Source organism: Empidonax traillii, unplaced genomic scaffold (genome assembly GCF_003031625.1).
Source record: "Empidonax traillii isolate 1590-97213 ecotype Southwest subspecies unplaced genomic scaffold, ASM303162v1 scaffold105:size1093405, whole genome shotgun sequence".
Taxonomy (NCBI): Eukaryota; Metazoa; Chordata; class Aves; order Passeriformes; family Tyrannidae; genus Empidonax; species Empidonax traillii.
The window spans coordinates 788,588-811,423 of record NW_020955298.1 but is presented as its reverse complement, the minus strand read 5'-3'; the positions used below and the strand labels follow the sequence as shown (position 1 = coordinate 811,423).

At 49.5% G+C, this 22,836-nt stretch overlaps 1 protein-coding gene across 1 annotated transcript in view; it reads left to right on the top strand.

The window, feature by feature from the left end:
* Window positions 1-22,405, top strand: part of COPRS (coordinator of PRMT5 and differentiation stimulator) — a 129,284-nt gene extending 106,879 nt beyond the window's left edge. Inside the window, exon 4 of the mRNA XM_027882401.1 lies at window positions 22,311-22,405. The gene's annotated coding sequence lies outside the window, so the exon portion shown is untranslated. The remainder of the gene's footprint in view (window positions 1-22,310) is intronic.
* Window positions 22,406-22,836: the final 431 nt, after the last annotated feature.

Sequence of the window (22,836 nt, the reverse complement as noted above, 5' to 3'; positions counted from 1 at the left end):
TGATGCCCAGAAGGTGAAGCATAAAATGGCCATCTTGCTAAATCTTCACTGCCAGACTTGTTATTCCAGAGTTGCAAAATAACAGGCTACCACTCTGGAGCACCTATTCCTAAAACCTACTGCTTTATTCCAGAATGAAGAGTATCTCTGTTCTAATTCACTTGCATTCTGAGGAACAATTCAGTAATAAGTACTGTGCCTTAAATTCACACCCAGTACTCCTCCCAGATAATTGTCAAGGACGGGCAAATTCAAACTCTCCTTTGAGTTTCATTGCTGTAAATCCAGAATAGCCCTGTTGAAATAAGCCAGTAGTTTTCAGTCATACCTATGAAACGTGTAATTTCAGAGGAGTGACTCTGGATTTTACCTCACACATCTGGCCCACAGTGTGTGAAAAGAGACAGCCCGGGTTTAATCACAGCAACCCCCTCCCTCGGCAGGAGCATCTTCGGCAGCGCTTCCCGAAGGAACAGGCAGCGGCTCCAACTGCGACGTCAGGGAGAACAGGACATCAACGCAATAATTAACATCTAATTCCGCAGCTAGACCAGGATCTAGGCGGGTTCCTGCCTTAAGTAATTGCTTCCAGAGGTGAGCAGTGCTGGGGCTGCTCTCTCTGCTCTGTTCCACCTCCCTGCAGCTCCTCTCTGGCCGGGAAAGCAGCTCCGCTCATGGTGCTTTTGAGGGCTGTGGGTGCTGTGAGGAGCCCCTTTCTTGTGGCATCAAGGGAAATATCACACCCTTACAGTCAGGCATCATGATTAAACGGAGGCAGAATAAATGGTTCTAGGCACATCTTTATTTCCTTGAAGCTGAGGATCTCGGGATAAGCATCCTTAAAAATCTGCCAAAGGCTTGTGGTGTGTGTTGGAGAAAATGGCCACTTGTAGACAGGTCTCTTCTGGAGAAATGGGATTTGCTGGGCTGTGTTCCCGGTGACTGGAATCCCTGCATTCCCCAGGTTTGGGTATCGTGCACAGAGGAGCCCTGGGATTTTCCCTGCTGTGTTCCCATCACCAGCTGTCGCTGGTTCCCATCACCAGCCCTGTGGCTTCGCAGCCTTAGAGCTCGTTCGGGTAGTTGAACCAGGGGAGGAACGAGGTCTGCGTCCCTCTCTTTGGAAAAGGTCTGTGCTGAAGCCATGTAACCATTCCTGATCCCAAGGGCAGGCACAGGCAGGGACTGGAGCTCCCTGCCCTGCTGGTGCCTTTGCAGCCACCTCCTGTCCCAGGTCCCCCTCGTGCTTCTGCTCTTGGCTCCGACCCAGCAGCTCCGGCTTTCCCTGGCGTTTGGCTCCTCCCCAAGGAGAGTGCATGGCTTCAGCACTTCTCTTTGCTTCAATCCTACATGTGGATTCAGGCTCTGATAATTTACTGCAGTTTGAGGTGTCTTTCTGATTTCTGCAGCCTCGTGCTACACCTCCTCTTCCTTATGTGAGGACGGAGGCAGCGAGCCCTCGCTGCTGCACAGCCCCCACTGCCCTTGCAGGCAGCTGCTACTGGGATTTTAACTTCTGTCACTGGCTTTCCAGTGCCTTTGTTCAGCCTTTTAAATTTTCCTTTATTGTTCTAGCCTGTCTGCAGATGTACTTGTTTTTCTTCCAGAAAAGCCTTCGCTTGCTCAATTAGCAAGAGAGCTCTTTGTGGAGGGAGCCGTAGCTCCCTTTCTGCCATGCCTAAGTGCTTCTGGAACATTTGGCTCCTCCACAGGGAGGATTTACTCCTGCCATCCTCTCACAGGTCCTGCTGAACATCCTCCTGCCCGGATTGTTGGGTAGTGCCTTGAGAGAAGGACATTTTGTGCCACAGGAGTCTAAACGTGTTGCCATGGTTCAGGCCAATCCCAGCTGTCCTAAGCTACGATTTTAGCTGCAATTTTTGCTCCCTGCCCTATTGGGTCAATACCATGTTTTCCACACACATGGGCTCTTTCACCATCCGGATTTTTTCAGTTGCTTTTGTCTTACTTAATGGTTTTGCTGCTTTGTTTAGAGCAGAGGTTACGAGGATACAAGGCGAACCTCTCTCATGTTGGTGGAGAAGGGTGAGTTCTGGCTGGTGTGAAGCTGGAAATGCCTCTGGAGGGTTGTGTCTTACCCACCTTGATCAGATCTGAGCCCTGACCTGAAGACACCGGCCCTGGCAGTGATCTGGATACGGCCCAGACAGCACAGGAGCAGTTTGTGGAAATAGGCATTGATGTGGAAAGGACCTCCCTGCCTGTCCCCAGGGCAGATCTGGAGGCTGTCCCCAGCCTGCCCTGTGACCATCTCCAGCCCTGGCCACTGCAGGACAGGGTCCCTCAGAGGGTGTCCTCCCCTGCTGCTGCTGGGGGAAACCTTGGGGCAGAGGCTACAGAAACCTCTGCCATTACATCTGCAGGGAGTGTTTGCCTGGACACTGGGTGAAGAATTCCTCCTCTCGGGTTTTGTGGCACTCTGTGTTGCTATTTTCCCTGGTTTTGCAGCCTGTTCTCATTGTGGGTTTGCCCTTACAAGCTGAGGGCCAAAGCCTCCTAGAAAACTGTTTACTGTGCTTACAAAGTCTTCCTGGAGTTCAGGGGCTATTTCAGCAAGACATCCCTGAACAGTTCTTCCTTTTGTACTGACCCCAGTCTGTTCCTTATCCACTCTCCATCCTACAGCATGAGAGCTCAGGTTGTGCCAGCAGACCCACTGTCTCCTCAAGCTATTAAACCGCCGCATACAGATTAATGTCATGACTTTGTGAGTGCCCTCTGAGCACAGGTAAATATTAGGACAGCTCCTGGAGCCTCGCAGCTCACCATGGACATGGGAGCTGCTTTGGCCTAAAAGTTGGACAGAATTTGATTCGTTTTTCGGGACAGAAATCATTCTTTCATAGCACCCTCGCTTGTTGAGGGGTGTGGCATTAGGATCACTTTCACAAGGCCCTTTTCTCACAGGATCCTGTGATCTCCTCTGAAGACTCTGCCCTGCGTGGGTGTGGAGGCTCGTGGGCTCACTGCTGGCACAAGAGTGACATTTACCCTTGCTGGAGCTGGGTGGGTTTGGAGCTGGTTGTTTGCTCTGTGTGATTGATCACATCTGAAACTGCCTTGCGAAACAGCCCTTTTATGTGTCAAACTGACTCACAGTGTGACCTGAGGCAGACGTGAGGGGATATTTAAGGAACAACTGAATTTCACAGAGCCACACTATGTTTTTATTTCTCTCTTCTTTTTTTTTTTTTTTTTTTCTGCTGGAGTAAAAAGCCTATGTCAGCTGATGGGAACAGGGCACGGTGCTCTGTGGGACTGAGGAGTTGCTGGTGATGGCTGACAAACCGCTCCACAACCTTGGTTGGAGTTGCTCCTCAGGCTCAGCACAAACCGCTCCACAGCAGCGTTGAGGCCCCGAGTTTGCAGTTGAACGTGATTCCTCCAAACTCCAGGGGATTTGTCAGCAGGAACTGATCATCTAAAATGGATCTCAGTCTGCATCTCTTTCCCCAACTGCCTTTTGCTGGTTAACCTGCACGTGAGCTTTGCCTTTTATCTCATGAACACACCCAGCACAGAGTGAGGTCTGTACAATCCCACGGGGGTCTGTGGGACTTGCTTCACGTGGATGCTGGGGCTGTGAAACAGAGAAAACCTGGCTGGCTCATGGCCTGCTGTGAGTGCAGAGATGGAGTTCCTGGGAGGGTGGGCTTTATCCCTTCAGCACCTTCCTATCACTGCTGAAGTGATGCTCCCCTCACATGTCAACACTGAGAGCATATCTGCTGCCTGCAGTCCTTCTGCTGGCAACTAATGCTGCCGGGGAAGACGATCTTTAATTAATGTACTTCATAACAAATCATCTGAAAAGGGCTCCGTGCTTGGAGCCAGGCACTCCTGCATGAGCTGTAGGGCTGCTCGGGTGGGGAAGGGCTCCTCGTGCGCTTGTGTGGGCCTTCGGTGTTGGGTCAAATTGGTTTCCAGATGCCCCGTCTGTGCTGGCTCACCAAGGGCACTTCTGAGCAGGGATTAACGTGTGTCTTGGAGAACTGGGAGCAGCCCTGGCCCGAGCAGGGAGCAGAGAGCCTGCCCTGCACGGGGTTGGGTGTGTCAGCGCCCATGGGAGCCGAGCCCACGCGCGGGGCAGAGCCAGGAGAGGTCCTTGGCCCCAGGGGTGTTGGTGCCAGGCCTTGGAGTCCTGCCTGAGGCTGGGCTGAAGGAGACAGAGGATCTGTCACTTAGTGCTTGTTTGTCTGGCCCTGCTGACTACAACAAAACACTTTTGTCTTACCAGGGAAGCCTGAGCAGGCCCGTCCCGTGAACTTTAGGGATCTGGGTGCAGGTGGAGGGTGGGAAGGCAGCCCATTCCCAAGCTGTGCTCCCTGCAGCTCCAATCCCTTGGTGGCTTTGGTCAAGCACTCACCGACACTGCTGCCTTTTTTTCAATGTTTCCTGGGTTAAAAAAAGAATCCAAAACTCTGCTAAAGGAAATTATATTTTAGGTTGAACCAAACATTTAATATTATTTTGAAAATAGTCTCTCCAGCCTGGGAGCCTGATTGGTTTGCTCGCAGAAAGCCTGTCTTGATAGTAAGCTGGAAATCTGGGAATTTTCAAAGGGAAGTAGAGACAAGCCACTGCTGCGCGTGTTCAGGGCAGTCTTAGTTTCTGCTTGGTTCTCTGAGCATCTCAGTGCAGAGGGTTAGCAGGGAGCAGGATATGTCAGCCCTGTACCAGGGAGTGGATCTGAGCCCACAAGGGCACCCGCTTTTGTGACTTTACCATGAATTTTGTTACAGTTGTTTTCCAGAGCTCTGGTTCCTCATATCCTGTAGTTATGCGAGAGGTTCAGAATTCTTTAAAGCTGAAGGTAAATTGACAACTTTTGTGATTGTACAGAAGAGCTTAAAAACGACCAAAAGGCATTAAAAGGGAGAAGGGCACAGAGAGGAAACGCAAAATTATGTTTCTTTGAGAGCTCCAGATTTGTAAGGCAAACTCATGATTTTGTGGCCTAGGACAGGACTGTTAACTGCTTGGTGTTGGCAACGCTGTGTTTATTTACCGGGCTTGGATTTCTGCATGGATTTATACACGTTATGAAAAATACAGTATTTTATGTTATTTTTTTAAAAGGAAGCAGATTGCTTGGTTGGATGATCTCCAAACCAGACTGTAACATACAATAAAAATTCTATAGTGCACTGTAACAAGCTACAATAGGCTAAGATGTTACTTTACCAGCACACAAAACAGGCACATTACGGAGGGAGAGAATTATAAGGTATATTGTTTGTGTTCATGGCCAGAAAGAGGAAGGAAAAATATATACCCTGTGTGTGTAAACTGCATATTGAAATTACAGAACAAAATTTAATTAGGTCTTTATAAATAAAATCCACATATGCTGATTTTTGATATATTTCTTTCTCAGCCTTTGAAATGATGGTTGCCTGAGCTTTGAAAACCAGTCATTTGCAGACAGCAGGTCTGTAATTCCCAAACTGGCACAACCAGAAGTTTGTGGATTTGAGTCTGGCAAATGCCAGTCCCAGCGTCTCTGTTGCAGAGGCACAGGCTGGGATTCCGTGGAGGGGGCAGGGGAAGCTCGCTGCAAAAGGCAGCTGGAACCTTTTCTTCCTTTTTTTTTTTTTCTTTTTTAATTTTTCAAATGTGTAATTATAAAGATTAAGTCACTTGTTCATTAAAAAAGAAAAAAACAACACTAATGTAAAACATAATTATAACCAAAGAGAAAATGTATGGTCTTTGTAGGCTCCATCTAAACTCTGAGTTCCCCTAGAGGGAACTCTTCGTGCTATATTTGCAAAAAATATGTGATTAGTACCCAAATCATGAGTGAGAACTCAAAGCAACTGGAACAGAGCCCTTTCCCAGGGACTGGCTCGGGACTGGACCAAGCCCTAATTAAACACACCTAAGGAAGGCAGGATAGAGGTGCTTGTGCTCACACTAATGAAGCGTCGATGTCCCTCAATTGCTCTGCTCTTCCATGGACTTCCACTTCTTTGCCCCAGTGCTGACAGCAAGTCAGGCTGACTCCAGTCCTGCACAGGGGTTTATTTAATGTTTCACGGAGATCTTTTTGTGTGTTGTGGAGCTCTCCCATCCCAGGCCCTCTCCGAGTACAGAGGCAGAGGTTGAGCTCTCCCGAGGTGGGACTGTCGCTGGGTGACGGCTCTGTCCCTGTGACACTGAGAGCAACCGCCAAGGCACTTCTCACTGACACATTCCATCAGTGCTCGGGACTTGTCACGCAGGGAGCAAACACTGAGGGAAGCGAAGGAAGCGTTTACAATTTGCTGCCATGAAAGGAGACAAGATAAATCAATAGGAACTAAATTAGCACAGCCAGCGGCCCTCACACCTACTTTGGAGACTCTATTAAAATCCGTGGCCTAGAATTCGCAGGAGGGATTATGTACGTGAAGGGTGAGTCAAGATTTTCGAGTGAGCTAATGCAAGTGACACCCACTTCTCAAACTGCCTCTGAAAACACACACTGCCAGCGTGTGCTGCCAAAGACAAGAGTTCTAGTAAGTATTTGCTGGCTGTCATTGGCCTCAGATAAATCCGCTGGGAGGGGAATAGTGGAGGAGTCAATCAGAAGATAACACTGAGTAAAGCTCAGTTGCATAACACAACAAGAAGTCAAATTTAACCAAAGCTGAACATATGTCTGAGTACCAGGGGCACAGTCAGAAGTGTGATGGCTCAGTCAGAATCTAAAGAGAGTCGTATTTGAGAACAGCACCCAGGAACAGGATCTGACAAATACCTCGTGTGATTGAGTTGGTTGTGTTGTTGTGCTGCTCTTGGGTGACCTTTTTGATTCAGCTGAAATGATATCTGTCCTGGGCGTTTGCAGAACGTTGTAGATTGATGACAGCATCCCACTGATATGGTGAGGTAAAAGAAGACTTGCTAAAAGCCAAGCTGAGGTAAATATTTCCCTGCAGAAATCTGTCTGTTGGTACAGTGAGCGCAGCATTTGCAGGAAGCATCCGTGTGTGTGTGTGTTCAGCTGATCCACACACACACATGGGAATCTCAGGCACTGGGATTGTTGTGGAAGCACAGAGCAGGCTCAGATCTCCAGGGTCACATGTGTGTTGTGGAGCTGACCCCTGTGTATGTGACAAAAGCCCAGCAATTGCTACTCCCAACCTGGCTGATGGATATCCAGGAACCCTAGACAAGCAGTTGCTTATTTCTGCTTCCCTTTGAAAATTCTGACTTTTCAGCAGGTGTATAAAGTCCTCTACTTATGCTCTGCACCATTTGTGTGAGAAAAAAAAGTATCCAGGAAAACCTGAACACATGGCAGCTCTGGGCAAAGAAAATACCACTGTCAGCAAACTTAATCCTGGCACCTTCAGCAGAATTCCCTTTTTTCCTGGTACTGACAGGAGCGTTCTGGTGAAGCCCTCAGGACGTGCAGGGGAGGAAGGGCTGGATCTGGGCTGGCTGCACAGCAGTGGATTTTTCGGCTCTGCCCTTTCCCAGAGCTTCCCGAGGAAGTCGGTACATGCAGGCACTGGCTCTGCGCGGTGGAAAGGGCAGAGAGCTCAGGCTCTTACCCAGCGCCTGCCAGGGGAACTGCAGGGATCAACGAGCCCGGTCCTGCACCAGCTTGGCAGCCACTTGCAGAGGAGCACGGGCTTCCTGCAGGAGCAGAGAGGCACCACTGAGCGGTTACACCACAGATTAAAGTTGTCAAAGCAGTTGCAGAGCGGGGGGTTCTGCCAGACCTGGTGGGATTCTTCAGCTGCACTTACCTTTCTGAGTGTACCGAGTCCTTCACCTGGGAGATGCTATGAAAACACGAGGCATTAATGGCACAGAATATACAATAAAAAGCTAAACAATGCAAACCACATGCAATTTAAGGGGGAATTCTGTGCATGCTCTCTGCAATTGCCTGGGCCCTAAGATGCAGTAAATTGCCGAGTAAAGGCTGTGGAGTACGGATCATAAACTTGAATTTCACTGCAAAACTGTCAGGGCAGAGATCTGACCGACATTATAAAATGTGAGAAGTGATTTTAGGAGCCTCTGTTTTGATGAGAGGGATTTTGGAATCGCCTTTCAAAGGTCGGCTGTTTTCAGAGGAGCAGGCGCCAGGATTGCTCTTCTCTTTTGTAAACCCCCTGATGTTTCTTGTGTGCTGGCACTGCACCTCGCTGGGGGAGACTTTGTTTCACAATGGGATATTTGGGCACTGTGGTAATGGCAACCGGGAAAAACTCCGAAGGACTTTTGTGCTGAATCACAGCTTATCTTCTCTGCACAGCACAAGGGGGGATTCCAGGTGTTTTCTTCTGCTTCTTACCTTCAAGAGATTTATGGCAAATACCTTTTGAGAAGATCACAGGAAAGAGATGCCCATCCTGCCTGTATTTTCTGTCTTGCCTGCGACATCTGGGAGATAATTCACCTGTAGGTGGTCGGTCAGGCTGGCTGTGCTGTGTGCGTGCTGGAGGTGAGCTGTGGCTGGCAGTGCCACCCAGATCCCTGGGCACCACCCCAGTGTGCTCTGTGCTGCCCACATAGACCCAGGTTTTGCAGAGCAAGAGCTAAAACCCAAATGATGGGCTTGCAAAGTTTCTGTAGTGGATTGCTGGTGGAAAAGCTTGTCATTGCCCGGTGCTTATGCACAGGGTAGCTCTTGCAGCCAGACTGTTGTGTGTGCAGAGTCTCTCTGATCCGTTTTGGGGGACCTTGGGACTGCATGGGAGGCACAGATGAGAAGGGCTGCTCAGGCAAAGCCTTTTGTGGTTGTGCTTGAAAATGACTGTTAGATATGTTTAATGGGGAACAGATTTTCCCTTCTCCCTGTGTGGTTTGGTGGGGTCAGGAGAGCCTGTGGTGCTGGCACTGTGCCTTGGATGAGGGAAAGGGACCTTGCAGGGCTTCATTCAGGGCTCGGGGTCCTGCAGGTCTGGACCTTCTCCCTCCTCCAGCCACCTGGACCTCACATGTGCTTCGGTGACAGTGCCTGCAACTGGCTCATGGACCAGACACTGCACAAACAGAGGGGCTGATTTCCCATCCCAGCAGAAAAAAGTGCTTCCAGGAGGAGAGCTGGGGGGATAGGGTGGCTGTTCCAGCCCCATGGACACTGCAGAGGAGATCCTGGAGGGCAAAGGGCCCAGGAATGGGCAGGTGAGGTGCTGGGGGAGGTGCTGCCGTGAGAAGGGCCCAGGTGCCTGGCCCTGAGCCCGGCCTGGGGGAGCACAGGGGGGTTACCTGTGGGATCAGGAGAGGAGGCAGGAGTGGCAGGAGCTCCGCTGGCTGTGCCAGCACGGGAAGCTCCCTGTGCTCAGCCTCCCCCAGCACCTCTGCACTGCTGGGCTGGAAAGGGACTTGACCGTGTGTTTAAAGCCGTGGCTGCGGTGCCCCTGCTGAGGGAAGGGTGTTCTGAGCAACACCAGTCTCATGCCACGTTCCATCCAGGGCACAAACCACCTGAAGGGGAGGGGACTTCATTAGGGCCGGAAAACACTGCTTTGGGAAATTTTGGATTCCCGGGGACAGCTGCAGACCTTTCAAAGGGCTCCAGTGGAGGCTTGCAGAGATTCAGACAGACACGAGGTGAGAAGGGAGGGCAGGGCAGGTCCCAGGAGCTCCTGTCCCCAGGGCTGCTCTGCCCCTGTGAGGTGCCCAGCCCTGCCCAGGCCCTGGCACAGCTCCAGCCCACCGAGCTTCTCCTTGGCGCTCCATGAGGTCACCCTGCAGCTCCCCTGAACCCCCACTCGTTGTTAATGGCACACCTGGTGCCAGGATGGATCTTTTCCATTCTTAATCTGCGATTAACAAGGTTGTTAAAGTCATTCTCAGCTCTGCCGAAACCAAACAGAATTTTATGTGACATACTGGGTAAAGGCTCTGTTTGAGGTAGCCTTTAATCTCAGTTCTGGGATTAAATCATATGTAAACAGTCACATTTTATCAGGCTGGCTACAAGGTAATATATATATTTGTTGGTCTAATTTAAGCAACTTGTAGGTAATTCAATATTATTTGAGAGAGGTTACACAGGAGCGAGCAGGTCTAATTTTCCACCGGTAGAACAAGGAAAGGAGTCCTCTGGTCCTGGCAGTGGCCTTGCCTGTTATGGATAGCTCATGGATTTCAGAAAAGCTATTCCAAATGTGTGAAAAAGCAGCGTGACTGCATGTGGGGCTTTGCAGGACCAAGGCCTGCCATTGTGTTTTTTTGGCAGTGCTGTTTGACATTGCAGTACATTTTTGTAAGTGCTCGTCTTGCATCTATTTTTACTGCGTTGTGCAATTAGACTTTTAGGACAGAGCTATAACTATTGAACGTCGTGCTGGAAGTTGCTGAATCCCAGTGGAAGGGATAAGCTGCATTTTCCTTAGAGCTGGAGGAGGATGTCACTGTGGTATCTCTGTGGCAATTTCATGGACATTCAAAGGTGGGGAGTGATCCTTGTGAACATAATTAGTAGATTAGCCTTTACTGTAGGACTTGATCTTTCCTATTGGAAGGATGTTTCTGCACTGGAAGTCTGAAAGATGTTCCCACGTGAAATCTGATGTGCAGGATGTGAAACTGTTTGCAGGAAGGCATTTCAATGTGATTTCTGAGTGGATGTGCTTTTATTGCTGCCCGGTGCTAACAGCTGAAATAGGTTACAGGAGAAGAGGGGCTGAAAGGTGATCAGCAGTGAGTGATTGTACCTCAGACTGAGCTCTGGCCAGGAGTATTTGACAAATCGAGACTCTCCTCTCCTTACAGCACCCACATTTCCAGGTGATTTTGATGGGACTAAGGGGCTCTCAAAGGCTCTGTTTCCTATTCCTTTCCTATTAGACTTTGTAGGGTCTAACTCCAAATGGCCTGGCCTGCCTTAGCTCCCCTTTAAAAGGCCTTACTGTGTCAGGGGGGAATTTCACCCATGAGTGCCGAGCTTTTGTTTTCCTGTTGGGAAATTCAGGCTGAATAAATGCCAAAGAAAGCTTAAATTTGCCCCCTGCTTTTGTGCCCAGCCTCTTGCATGTTTGAGTATTGGTATCCAGATCAGTGTGAACTCACACTGGTAACTGAGATTGGCCCTTAAAGGATCAAAGTTGTGCGGTGCAAAGCAGGAATGCCTTTATTTGGGTAAAATTGATCTAAAAACTACAGCAGTTGGCTGGAGTTCCTGGCCATCCACATCCCAGTCCTTCACAGAGGCAATGCTTACAGGAAACATTCCTGCTTTTTCTGCAGCTGATTGAAGATATCTCATTATCTGCCTGACTGGCATATCTGCATTTGGTGAAGACTTGAGTTTTAAACACTTCAAGGATACCCTGAACTCATAACCTGCCAGGACTCTCCCTGGGTTTGTGTGCTGGGGAAATCTGGATGCCAGGGCAGGAAAGGCGAATATGAGAAGAATAATGCGACTCAATTGGCTGTGAAATTCTTGCAGGAACAGGTGTAATTGTGATCATAAACATTTGTGAGATGTTTTACTACCAGCTTTAATCCCTGCAGAGGGGAATATTTAGGAGTAGGAGAACGAATGTGGAAGTAACTTCAAAGGCTGAGTTAAAAGGTGAGGAACACGAACCTGGGGTCCGGCCAACGAGCAGCTGAGCACTTGAGGGGGCTGTGGCTCTCTTTGGTCCATCATTCTGCTCCAGGTTGGTGCAGCTGTGATTCCAAGAGCCCCTAGTGGGGATCCTTAGGGTGGTGGTCGCCCCAGCCACTGTCCCCCCCCAGCATAACCTTGTGTTTCCCCATTAGTCCCCTTTCTTTAACAGGGTAACACAAACTGTGTAACAAATCAAACAAATCCCAGGAGGGGAAAAAACGAAGAGCAGAATTTTGCAGCTGTGGCTGCGCTGTCTGTGCTAGGGAAAGAGGTGCTGAGCTGGGGTGGCTCTTTGTGGAGGGGGCACTGAGGAAAGAGGAGGAAAAGGTCGTATTTCCTCCTGCCTCGTGGGGGGCACAAAGGGAGTGCACAGGAAGTGTCAGAGCAGGCAAAGGGCTCAGGAGGTTTGGTAGGGGCTGAAAGTCCTTCCTGTGCTCGGGGCCAACGTCAGGAGCCCAAATGCCGTTGGTGTTCCGTGGGGGCTCAGGTTTGCACAGCTCCTTCCAAAGGCCCCTCCGCCGGGAGAATTTTTCCCACTGCCATTAAGGAAACGCAACTCACTGGTGATTCCAAAGAGGGAGAACAAGAAGCTGTAAAGACAGGCATGTAGGAAGTGCTCCAGAGTGATAAGGAAGCCACGAGGGTAAATCAAAGCCCGAGGAGGAAGGATATGAAGGGGCACACGAGTATAAATCTTTCTGAACCGATCGGGGAGCTGGTGGGGCCTTTGGAGGGATGTGAATGGAGAGTCAGTGGCTGGGATTGCTGAGGAGCTGAATGAATTCCTTGACTTGATAAGCAAGGGAGAGCAGCTAAAGGTCACACAGTCTATGGAGGACAGGGAAGCACAGTGGTTTTCTATGTGGGGAGACAGAGAAGGCATATTTTAAAGTTTTATGTGTGTAACCCAAGCAGACAGTTGGGAAATTAAAACTATTAAAATTGACAAGTCACCAATTTTAGATTAACTGCAACCTACAATTCCTGGACTTGGTTTCTGGCCTTGGTGTTTGAGAGGTCCCTGGGAGAGCAGTGGTGTCTGAGGAAGGAGACACAGAAAGCATTGTCTCCTTATTTAAGGAAAAAAAAAAAAAAAAAAGAAATCAGGCAAATTGTAGAGAGACGTGGGATGTGGCAGGATGGAGCTCCGTGCTCGGATGTCTTCATCATGGTCAGAACTATTGCACCAGGGACTTGATTGGGTGGCAGGGTCTGAGCCTGACAGATCCTCTTTCTCCCACATCCAGTGGGGTCCTATCCTGTAGATGCTGTGCTGACAGCACAGGACCTTTGTCAGGTTATTTTATCTCAGTCACTGTTTCCCCCCCCTTATTTTTAATTTATGGAGCTCTAAACATTTGACACTGCAGGTCTGAACCCTTGTACAGCAAACCCAAGCCCATTTACTATCTCTTTGCTCATGTAAATTCTTAGAAAGCTTTTCCCAGACCTATAGAAAGAGTCTGTGTGCCAAAGGGACCACTACTTAATGAAGCTGTTGCTGCTCAGAGCCTTTGATTTTCATAAGCTGCATGAAGCTGGAGAGAAGCAAAGGGAGGAGGATGCAGTACCACCAGCTCTTCTCACCTTCAGGAAACCAGGAATACTCTGTCTTTAGAGGAGAGTTTCAATAGAGTTCCTAAGACTCATGTCCCACTAAAGAGCAGAGGCACAAGGCTCCTCTTGTGAGGTGTCAAGTTACCCAGGAGACAGACTGAGCAACTGAGAAATGTTGCAAGTTTTTGGAAAAGAGATTTATATATAAATGTGTTACGGGAAAAAATACCTCTGGTAATACCCATGGTAATTCTTCTGTCTTACTTTGTTTGCTATCTTTCTTTCTTTATTGTTTTCAAAGATTTAAAGGAATTTAATTAAAAAGGCAGTTTAACTACCCTCTTCTTTCCAGATAACAAACACTAAAATAAAATGAAGTGAAATACTGGAGAGCCTGCTTTATACCCCTTTTAAAACTGAACACAAAAGCCCAATGAGATCATCGGGTTTATCGGGCAAGTCATTGCCAAGAAAGATGGGGAAGAGCTCCTGCCACTGCACAAGGAACAGCTGAGCTTTCGTCTGAGAAGTCACGGTCAGTTCTCATCATCCACCCTCGGGGAGGATAAATCCAAAGTGGAACTCAGAAGGGGATGGGGCAATGGGTGGTGCTTACAGGGGGTACCCAGAGGAGTGTGGGTACTGAGGGCACTGCAGATGCTCCTGCAGAAGGAAGGATGTTGTAGAAATGCAAAGAAATCCTCGGTTGACAGGATGATTATGAACTGTCATGCCACACCCGAGATGGAAGTGAGGAGGAGGTGTTTGGGTCTCCCTGCCCATGGTTCCCAGGGCAGGAGCAGGAGCACAGCCCGGTGTCAGATGTCTGGCTGAGCCTCTGCCCAGCGAGAAGGTCTCCATCTCTAAATCAACACCAGCTCTCCAGACTTCGAACCATGGCGGGAGGGTATTTTTAGAAGCCAATCAATCAGTGGTGACTGCTCAAGTTCAGGCAAGTCAAACACAGCCTGCAAAGTTACACAGCAGCACTGTGTGTCCTGGAAGGCTTGGTGAGCCTGCTTATCCAACAAGCTGTGCCAAATCCACGAGCCGAGTTCTTTTTAGAGAGATAGCTGTAAGAAGTGTAAACAGGTTGTGGATTGCAAAACACACGCTTTTTTAACTGAAGCAGTAAATTGCAGCTTGGGCTTCCAGGGAAGCCTTCTTTCAAGGTGCTAAAATTGTTTTCCAAACCTGAACGCAGCTCTCAGTTGAGGGTTTTTCATCTCGGCCCTTTTTGCAGGTGAGGAAATTGAGACACAGAAGTATTTAGGGACTACCAGGGTCCCACAGAATCTCTGAGGAATCCAGCTTGTCTCCAGGCACGTGCTGCACTGCAGCAGGGCTGGAAGCAGAAAACAAGCACCTGTGCCCCGGCATTCCCATTCACAGCCTGCTCAGCTGGAACAGCAGTGATGGGGGCAGGTCAGCCTTGGGCTCCGAGTGCCAGAGGGTGACGTTTTGGGGGTTCTGCTACAAGGCAGCAGCATCTGAAGCCCTGGTAGATCCCTCTGCAAAGAACAGGAGCTGGAGTTCACTAACACTGAGCACAAGGAAGAGCTGATCCTTGCAGGATCCTCAGGATGCTATTCTAGTGTGTGTGGATGAAACAAAATAATAATGAATCATCTCCATGAAAAATGGTGGCACAGCCTGGGCTCAGGCTGAACCTCTAAAACCAAACCCCAGGTCAGTACCCAGATTAGAAAATGCTGATGCTCTGATTTTCATAATCTCAGTTCATTTAGCTTGAAAATGGGCCTGGTGTTTTCTGTTGTCATTGACCATGGGGAAAAGAACCTGTGGCTCTTCTGTGCTGCTTCTTGTGCCTCCCTCCATCACTGCGAGGCATCAGCTCCAGAGCTCCTCACTGGAGCCTTTACACAGCTGCACAAAATGCAGTGCACGATCTGCTTCTCAGATTGGGCTGAACTCATATGTTCAGTGCCAGCTGGAGTTTTGCTGATGCATCAGAAATGTACTTTTAGGGAGGTTTCTCTATAATTATTACATTATAGCTGCTGCTGAGTAGCTCAGAGTATAGTAAACAATTGCCACACTTGTTAGAGGTCATGAATACAGACAAACATTCCTCCCTGTGAGGTCTGCTGTTAAATAATAACCGGTCGTTTCATGGTGTAGGAGGAGGGAATGCCCTCCAAGGGACGTGCTGACATTGCCCAAGCCCAGTGATCCAGCTCCTGTAGTTGACACCACTTTCTCAAAGCTGCCTCCCCCCGGGAATAACGGCTGTGCCCAGGGACATCCTCACCTGCTGCAGCTCCTCCTGTGCGTGGGTGCTCCTGCTGTTTCCTCCATTGCCTGTTCTGCACTGGCACTCAGGTCCCCTCCTCGCCTGGAACGTGGGCCTGGGGGTGACGGGCACTGAGTGAGGAAAGCTGTGACTGTGCCAGCTCCAGCAGGATGGCAGGAGATGTTCAGGCACACTGAGGAGTATTTTCCTGAGCAGCACAGTGAGCAACATTCACCCGTGTGGCGTCTCCTCTGTCTGGTGTGGAGGGAGCCTTTTCCTCAGGGAATACTAATGGTGTCTGTCCCCTCCATCTGTCCTCTCCAGAGCACCTCTGGGAGCTTCAGAGCTCTGAGAGATCCTCTTCTCTGCCACGTTGAAATTGCCTGACACGTTCAAGAGCTACTCACACACACACACAGAGTGATCCCACGTAGAGCTCTGTTTCCTTAGGAATTCCAGGCTTTGGAACAATCACCTCGCCGTTTGCCCAAACAGATTGTGCAGTTGTGGTTTTCATGGTGCAGGAGAAGTGTGAGGATGCAGCTGTGCCTCAGATCAGTTAATACAACGGGCAGATTAAAGATCCCAGAGCCTCAGGAGTCCTATGTCAAGGCCAAGCAGAAACCAAGAAATCTGACTGAGCTGCAAAATCTGGGCTACAGCAGCGAGCACCAGCCTGGGGAGGTGACAGACATGTCATTTCTGACGTCTCTCAGTCCCTGCCTGTGGCGTTGGTGGGATCTGACCTTTATTATATGATCAAAAGAAAATGGTGGAAAAACATGAGAAATGTAAGAACTCGGTCTGGAAGGAGCTCAGCAGGGATGTGTAGGGGCTGTTTGCAGCATTTCAGAGTCTTTCTAGAGCCGCTTGCTTGGGGGAAAAAGAAACCAACATTTCACGTTGCTGCAGGCAGCAACTCTCGGTCAGTGCCACTAAAAGCACAGCCAGGCTGTGTGTGGTGGTCAAAGGCAGCCAAAACTGTCTTTAACTGTTGTCTGACGTACACGGGGAGTGATCCCTGGGGGTGTCATCCCCATCTTGCTCCCCACAGACCTGGCAGTGAGGCCCTGGGTGTCCCCTCGCAGAGCCGCGTGAGGAGCCCAGGGGGGTGCAGTGTTGGGGGTCTGCTGTGACACACCAGGGTTGGGATGGGACTGGGCAAACCCTTGGGGAAAGCTGCTTGTGTGAAACAGGCCTCCAGGTCTGCAAAGGACTGCAGAGGTGGAGGGGAAGCAGCAGTGAACAAGCAGTGGAAGAGCTGAAATGCATCGACTGAGCCCCAGCAGCACATGAAGGTGTGATGTGAGGTGAATGAGGGTGTGAAGATGACCAGTTAATGTCAGCATCTGCGACAATCCCATCAGTGTTTGCAGACTGGGAGGCTGACTCAGGTCCCAGCTGCTGCCACTGGAGTGGTGACATCTCCACTGCCAGTGTTTGCTCCCTGTGCATCGTTCTCTGTGCCTCCGATCCAGGGGGCTGGGCACAGATGGCACATGATCCGCAAACCTGGAGAGGAAAAACACCGTGGAACACAGAGTTCTCTTTAATGATGGTTTATATAGATGGGAGAGAGAGATGAAGCTGAGGATGAACACTTGTTGCCTCTGGGGAGATTTCACTGAAGCAAAACTCTGACAGGAGCTTCAGTTTTGGGAGCTCAGTGCTGTTGAATCGTCACCTTGGACCAGGCTGAGGTATCTGCCCCCACTTCTGATCTCAGCAGCCACCCTGGCACTGGGGGAAGGAGCCGACCTTGGACACAGATCTGACACTTCCCTGATGTGTGGTGACCACTGGGCCCTCCACCCCTTCAAACACTTCATATTGATGGAGAGGAGGATGATTGAAGAAGGGAATGGCAATCTCCACACTCAGCCCCCTTGCTTTTTTTGGTTTGCATTGCAAACTCCGTGTTGTTTTAATGTAGCTCCTTGTATTTAATGTGTTTTTATTGCTTTCTCTAATAACACTGACTGAGCACTAAGAGCCAAATTAAACAAGCCGTGCCAATAAGCCAAACATTTCACTCCAACCAGCAAAGAGGATGCCTCTTACCCCTACTCAAGCTTAGACATGTAAATGAAGGACCTCACTGCTGGTCCTGGAGAACAAAGCAGAAGCTGCTGTGGTGCAGGCAGAGCTGGGCAGTGTCCCTGGAGTGGGTCTGAGGCTGCCCTGGGCTCCCTGCCCACACGTGCTGCTCTTATCACCCGGGGTGTCCCGGTGGAAGGCAGAAAGGTAAAGAAAGGCTGGTTGTTCTCAAGGTCGTAACGTGGCATCTTGGTCTCACGAGTTTTATCAGGTTGGGTCTTGTTTTCCTGTGGCTGTAAGCCCCTCTGACTTCAATGGGAGCTGAAGTTCACTTTCTGCATTGCTGAAAGCCTTTCCATGCAATTAAAAGACAACCCAAACCTCCTCCCCTGGTGCTGATCAGTGGTGTGGTGTTGACGTAAGTGTACTGGAGTTTCACAGCAGCTGGGTAGTTGGCATTTTCATTGGACTTCTTTTCTAATTCCCTCTGTCTTTTGCACAATATTCCTGAAGTGTTTTTTTTTTCCTCTGTGTTCTTTTCCCCAACAATCCCCAGCCTTCATCTTTGTCCTCTTAGCGCTGCTTCCTGTTGTTCTCTGTGATCTCCCTTGTTCCATCTTTCTTCTCTTCTCTGGTTTCCTCCCTTTCATTTTAGCCCCTTTTTGTTCACACTGGCTCAGCCCATCCTCCCAAGGGGGAAGCATATCTGTTTCACTCCCCTGTCTCTGTTTCCCTCCCAGCCCCACAGCTGTTCCCTCTCTTTCCCATTCCTTCAGGCCCCTCTCCTGCTCACAGCACCATCCACTGCCTTCTCTTTTTCCCCTCCCTGTCCAGCCCCTTTCCTCCATCACTGGAGGTCAACAACAGAGAAAGCAGAAAATGAACCAGGAGGGGGATGTTACAGCCAAGAATGATCTTGCCTGTGAGATGCCAAGTATTGTCTCACCAGGGTTAGTCCAGGCTGCTTTCATCTGGCTGGGCAAGCTGAACCCACCAGGCTCGAGCACTGACACAGCTTATGGTGTTTCAGGCCACACAATCTGTCATTACACCTGAGAAATTCCAGCCTGAAAGCCAAAAACTCTGCAGTGGGGATGAGATGGAATGTAGATTTCATTTCCAGCATGCTTTCCCTCCCTCCCTCCCACCATGTGCTGCACTTTCCCAGCTAAGCACCAGCATCTGTAGCTGCCACTGTCTGTGCTTTGGCCCATGTAATTATGTGTTTTCTAGTTCTGCTCAGTCACAAGTAATCACGGAGCTGCAATCTCAGCTGGGACAGAAAATGATCTAACAAGTTGGCTCGTGTGTGATTACAGAAGATACATTCTGCCACCAATTTGTTCTGCCACCGTTTTGTGCTCCTAAGTGGAAGGCCCTGGGGGAATGGATGAACACGAGAGGGGGAGGCTGGACTGTGGCACAGGTCTGTCTGTCGGCCTGGAGGGAATTAAACACAGCTTAGAGTGCAAAGAGCTTCTCACTCTAGAGGCAGTTGGGCTGCACTGTGTTATCTGCCTCAGAAACCATCTGACCTGCCTCAGGCATCTCTTTATGGATTTAGGGAGTGATCGAATCTGGAACGGGAACCTGATCTGTCAGCAGGTGAGCGGAAACCCAACGCACCCACGGCCACCCGTGTGCAGCCAGAAGGACTGAGACCCCAGAGCTGCCGCTTCACTCCCTCCCTGGTTGTGATTGCATCTCCTGCCCCTTCCCCCTCTCCCTGTAAGCCCTGACTCAGGCTTTGCCTTCTGCAGCAACAAAGAAAATGTCATCAAAACCCTCCTTACCCCGCTGCAGCGGGAGGCTGCGATAGCCACAGTCACGGCTGGGGAATGAGCGGAGCAGTGCCGACTGTCTGTGCCATTATTGTTCTCTGCTGCTCGCTGGAAGCAACTGAGAGAACTCACAGTCCTTCTGGAATGATCCCCCCAGGACCTGAGCAAACCTTCAGTGTTGGGGGGTGTTTGAAGGAAGGCAGTATGTGAATGTGCAGGGCCAATGCAGGGTGTGCTGAGAGGGAAAACAATGCGGTGATTGCCCCCCGGTCAGACCCTCCTGGGGAGAGTTAAACAACTCCTTAGAGGGCTCTCCTTGTCAGGGTTTGGGACAATCAGAAGGTGTTTGTGAGCAGAGATCTGCTCTCACAGGTTCCCTCTCTCCAGTCCTGATTCAGAGCAATCTGGTCCTTCAGCATGTCCCAAATGCCACAGGTGATGACTTTGCATTTTCAGGGGTGAGTACACACAGAATTGAGATGAAAAAACCCTCAAAGATCACTATTAGCTGGCATTACCCCTTCCTAATGGAGGTGATGGAATTAAAAAGTGAAGTTATGCCATGCAAACTGTCCCTCTCTGAACATACCATAACATCCCTCTGCTCGCAGTATTTGTTTCAGCTTTTGGTAAATCATCTGTTACAGCCTGTTGAACATTTTAAAGCATTTCTTGCTAATGGATTTTTACAATGTGGCTGAAGGAATGTTGTTATTAATAAATGTAACTGCGCTGAATAGTAATTTGATAAAGATGAAGGAGGCATTAATAGATTCCACTTCCCTTTCAACTGTTGCTAGGAATTTTCACTCCTTCGGAATATATTGAGTTTAATCTTGATTTCTTTTTGTTAAAACCAGGCTATTATATTCTGAGTCTATAAAGAGAATATGAGTGGGGTTGGACCAGTTGTCCCCTGTGGTGGTGAAAAGCCAGTTCTTCTCAGCACATCAGAGAGGTTTCCTTGCTGTGAGAGGAGGGAAGACTGGCCCAAGTGTCCCATACAGCACTAGTGGAAAAGTGTAAAGGCAGTTTGGCACTGGGGGAGGGTTTTTTTTGAAAGATGATTAATCAATTTTAATATTGATGGAAACGTGAAAAGGAAATAATTTGTCCATGCTTGATAGCCAGTTTTTGCTAATGGGTTGCTCTCCACTGCACTTCCATTGCAATGACTGAAGTGCTTCGTTGTGTATAAATTAATTAGGGACTTGCATCCCAGCACTGAACAGTGAGTGATTGGCTCCAGTGAAACAGGAAATGTGGAATGTCTAAAGGCTGGTGGTGTCTGCCACAAAAATGGCTCTGTAAACACTTGTGGCACACAATAATAGGAAGTACTGTGAGTTATGTTGGGAGTGCATCATAAAATTATCATAGGGCTAAACAAGGGCAATTGTGAGGAGGAAAGTTAGCATTAAAAATGGGAAACGTTTTCTGCGAAGAGACCTTTGCTTTATTAGCAGAGACTGATGTCTTGAGCGCAGGAGACAGGTATTAATCGCGGGAAAGGATTTGTTTGCACAACCAGCAGAAAGCTGTTTCTCTTGACAAATAAGAAAAAAAAAAAGTATTTTCTTTCTGTATATTGAACTCTCAGTTAAAGATCTGTCACATCCCCAGGCAGGACTAGAAAGGAGCAAAGGCAGCCTGAAGCTGGAGAGGGCTGAGACAGGGACTTCACTCCTGCCTCTCTCGGTTGCTGCGATGTGACACTGCACAGCTCCTTCTGTGTTCTGTGGCTCTTCCACAGCTCCCACCCTCTGTGTATTTTCTTTGTTAGCTCTTTTCAAGAGCAGAGGATTTCTCATCCCCTGTGTTAGTGCTGCGTGTAACTGCTCCAGATGCTATGGTGATATCATCGAGACTAATAGCTCGTCTGCCACCCGGCTCATTCCCTCCGCTCATTCTTTTGCCAGGCTGCACGTCCCTGTGAATAGGCAGCTAAGAGATCACTCCCTAAAGCAGTAATATGGATCTGCCTCTTATAAATCAGGGGCAAGTTCAATGAAATTCAGCAGGAATAAAATGGGTACTTGTCACAGAGGAACCGAGACGTTCTGTACAAGATACACAAACAGTGCTTACAATAAAGTTTATAATTCGAGGCAAGAAAATGGTGTGAGATCTCGGCTACATCTTGCACTAGAATTCTCCCTGGGGATGACTGCTTCCCATTGTAATCATTCCGTTTTCCTGGACTACTTTCCTTGCAGAGCAGGCTATAAATAATCATTATTGGTATTGCAAGGAGGCAGTGGGTTCCTGAACAACCATGACTGAATTCTTAATTTGTCAGTTACTGACACAACGCATCTGCTTTTCTAATTATTTTAATGATGTTTTATATGCAAAGGAAAGAGCACAGAATTACTTAGGGTTTGGGGTTGGGATTTCTTTTCTGAAATCCCAGAGTAACTGGAGGGCAGCTGGACAGCCTACCTGTGGCTGCCTGGGTGCTTGTAAATCCTGGGTCTGGATGGTGACATTCAGGGGTGTTCCGTGTGTAGGGTTGAGCACTGTCAGCCCTTCACCCCCAGCTACTCTGCAGACAATACCAATATGTTACCAGCATCCCACGGGGCACATCTTATCACTGGAGGAGGATTCTCAGCAATGAAAATGCAGTTGTATCTTTCTCAAAGTGCCCCTTGCCAAAGTCAGCCAGGCATCCAGAAGCACTTGCTCTGAGCGATGCGTTGTTAATGCTCCGTCAGCGCGAGGCTTTCCTGGCAGTTCAGCTTCCATCCCATCCAGGAGCTGCTGCCTCTGTTTCTCTGAGCCCAGCCATGCCTTCATGGACATCCAGGGCTGATGGCTCTCATTTCACTGAATTCAGAGGACCTAAAAGATCAGGGATTGCTGCAGGAGGGGGGTGAGTCAGGCCTGTGGCAGAGTCCCAGTTTCGGTGGGCAGGGCCGTGGGCTCTGTCCCGGAGGTCTCGAGAGCAGGGTACTCTCCTGACTGTTCTCAGGGGCCCAGCTCAGTCAGCCCTCTAGGAGGGAGCTCAGCTGCCTGACCTGGGGTGATGGATGCTGATGGGTGGCCCAAAACATAGTTGTGGCCAAACTGAGCTTATTTCCTCTTGCAGATCCAGCCCAAAGGGCTCCCGATGCAGTCCTGCTCCTCCTCTGCCTCTCCCCAAAGGAATGCAGGTCTTGACCACACACACTGCCCGTACAGGACCTCTGCCTTGAACTTCGTGCCTCAGGCTTCAGCTTTGGGAGCCCTTAGACGGCCCTTCTGCAGCTGCCTCGGGCCACACACAGTCACAAGTCTGTGCTGGAGGCGAGGGGCACAGAGCTGGCACTGGCTGTGTGGACACCCCTGCTCTGCAGAGTCAAACAGGTGAGCACTGAGCCCTTTGGTTGAGCACTGGCCTTGAGCAGGACGTGTGTGTGTGTGCAGCTGGCCTGGTCTCAGGAGGCAGAGGTGACCTGCAACCCCTTCTCAGCCCCCTCACACAGCATGAACAGCCTCGTCCTGGAGTGCTGGAAGGGCTGTGCTCACCGTGGGACAGGCACAGACGGGTGTTTCTGATGGGTGATGTGCTAAAGTCTGGGATTGCCAGAGTCAGACCCACCCCAAACTGAGTCCAACACTGTGGAACACGGGTG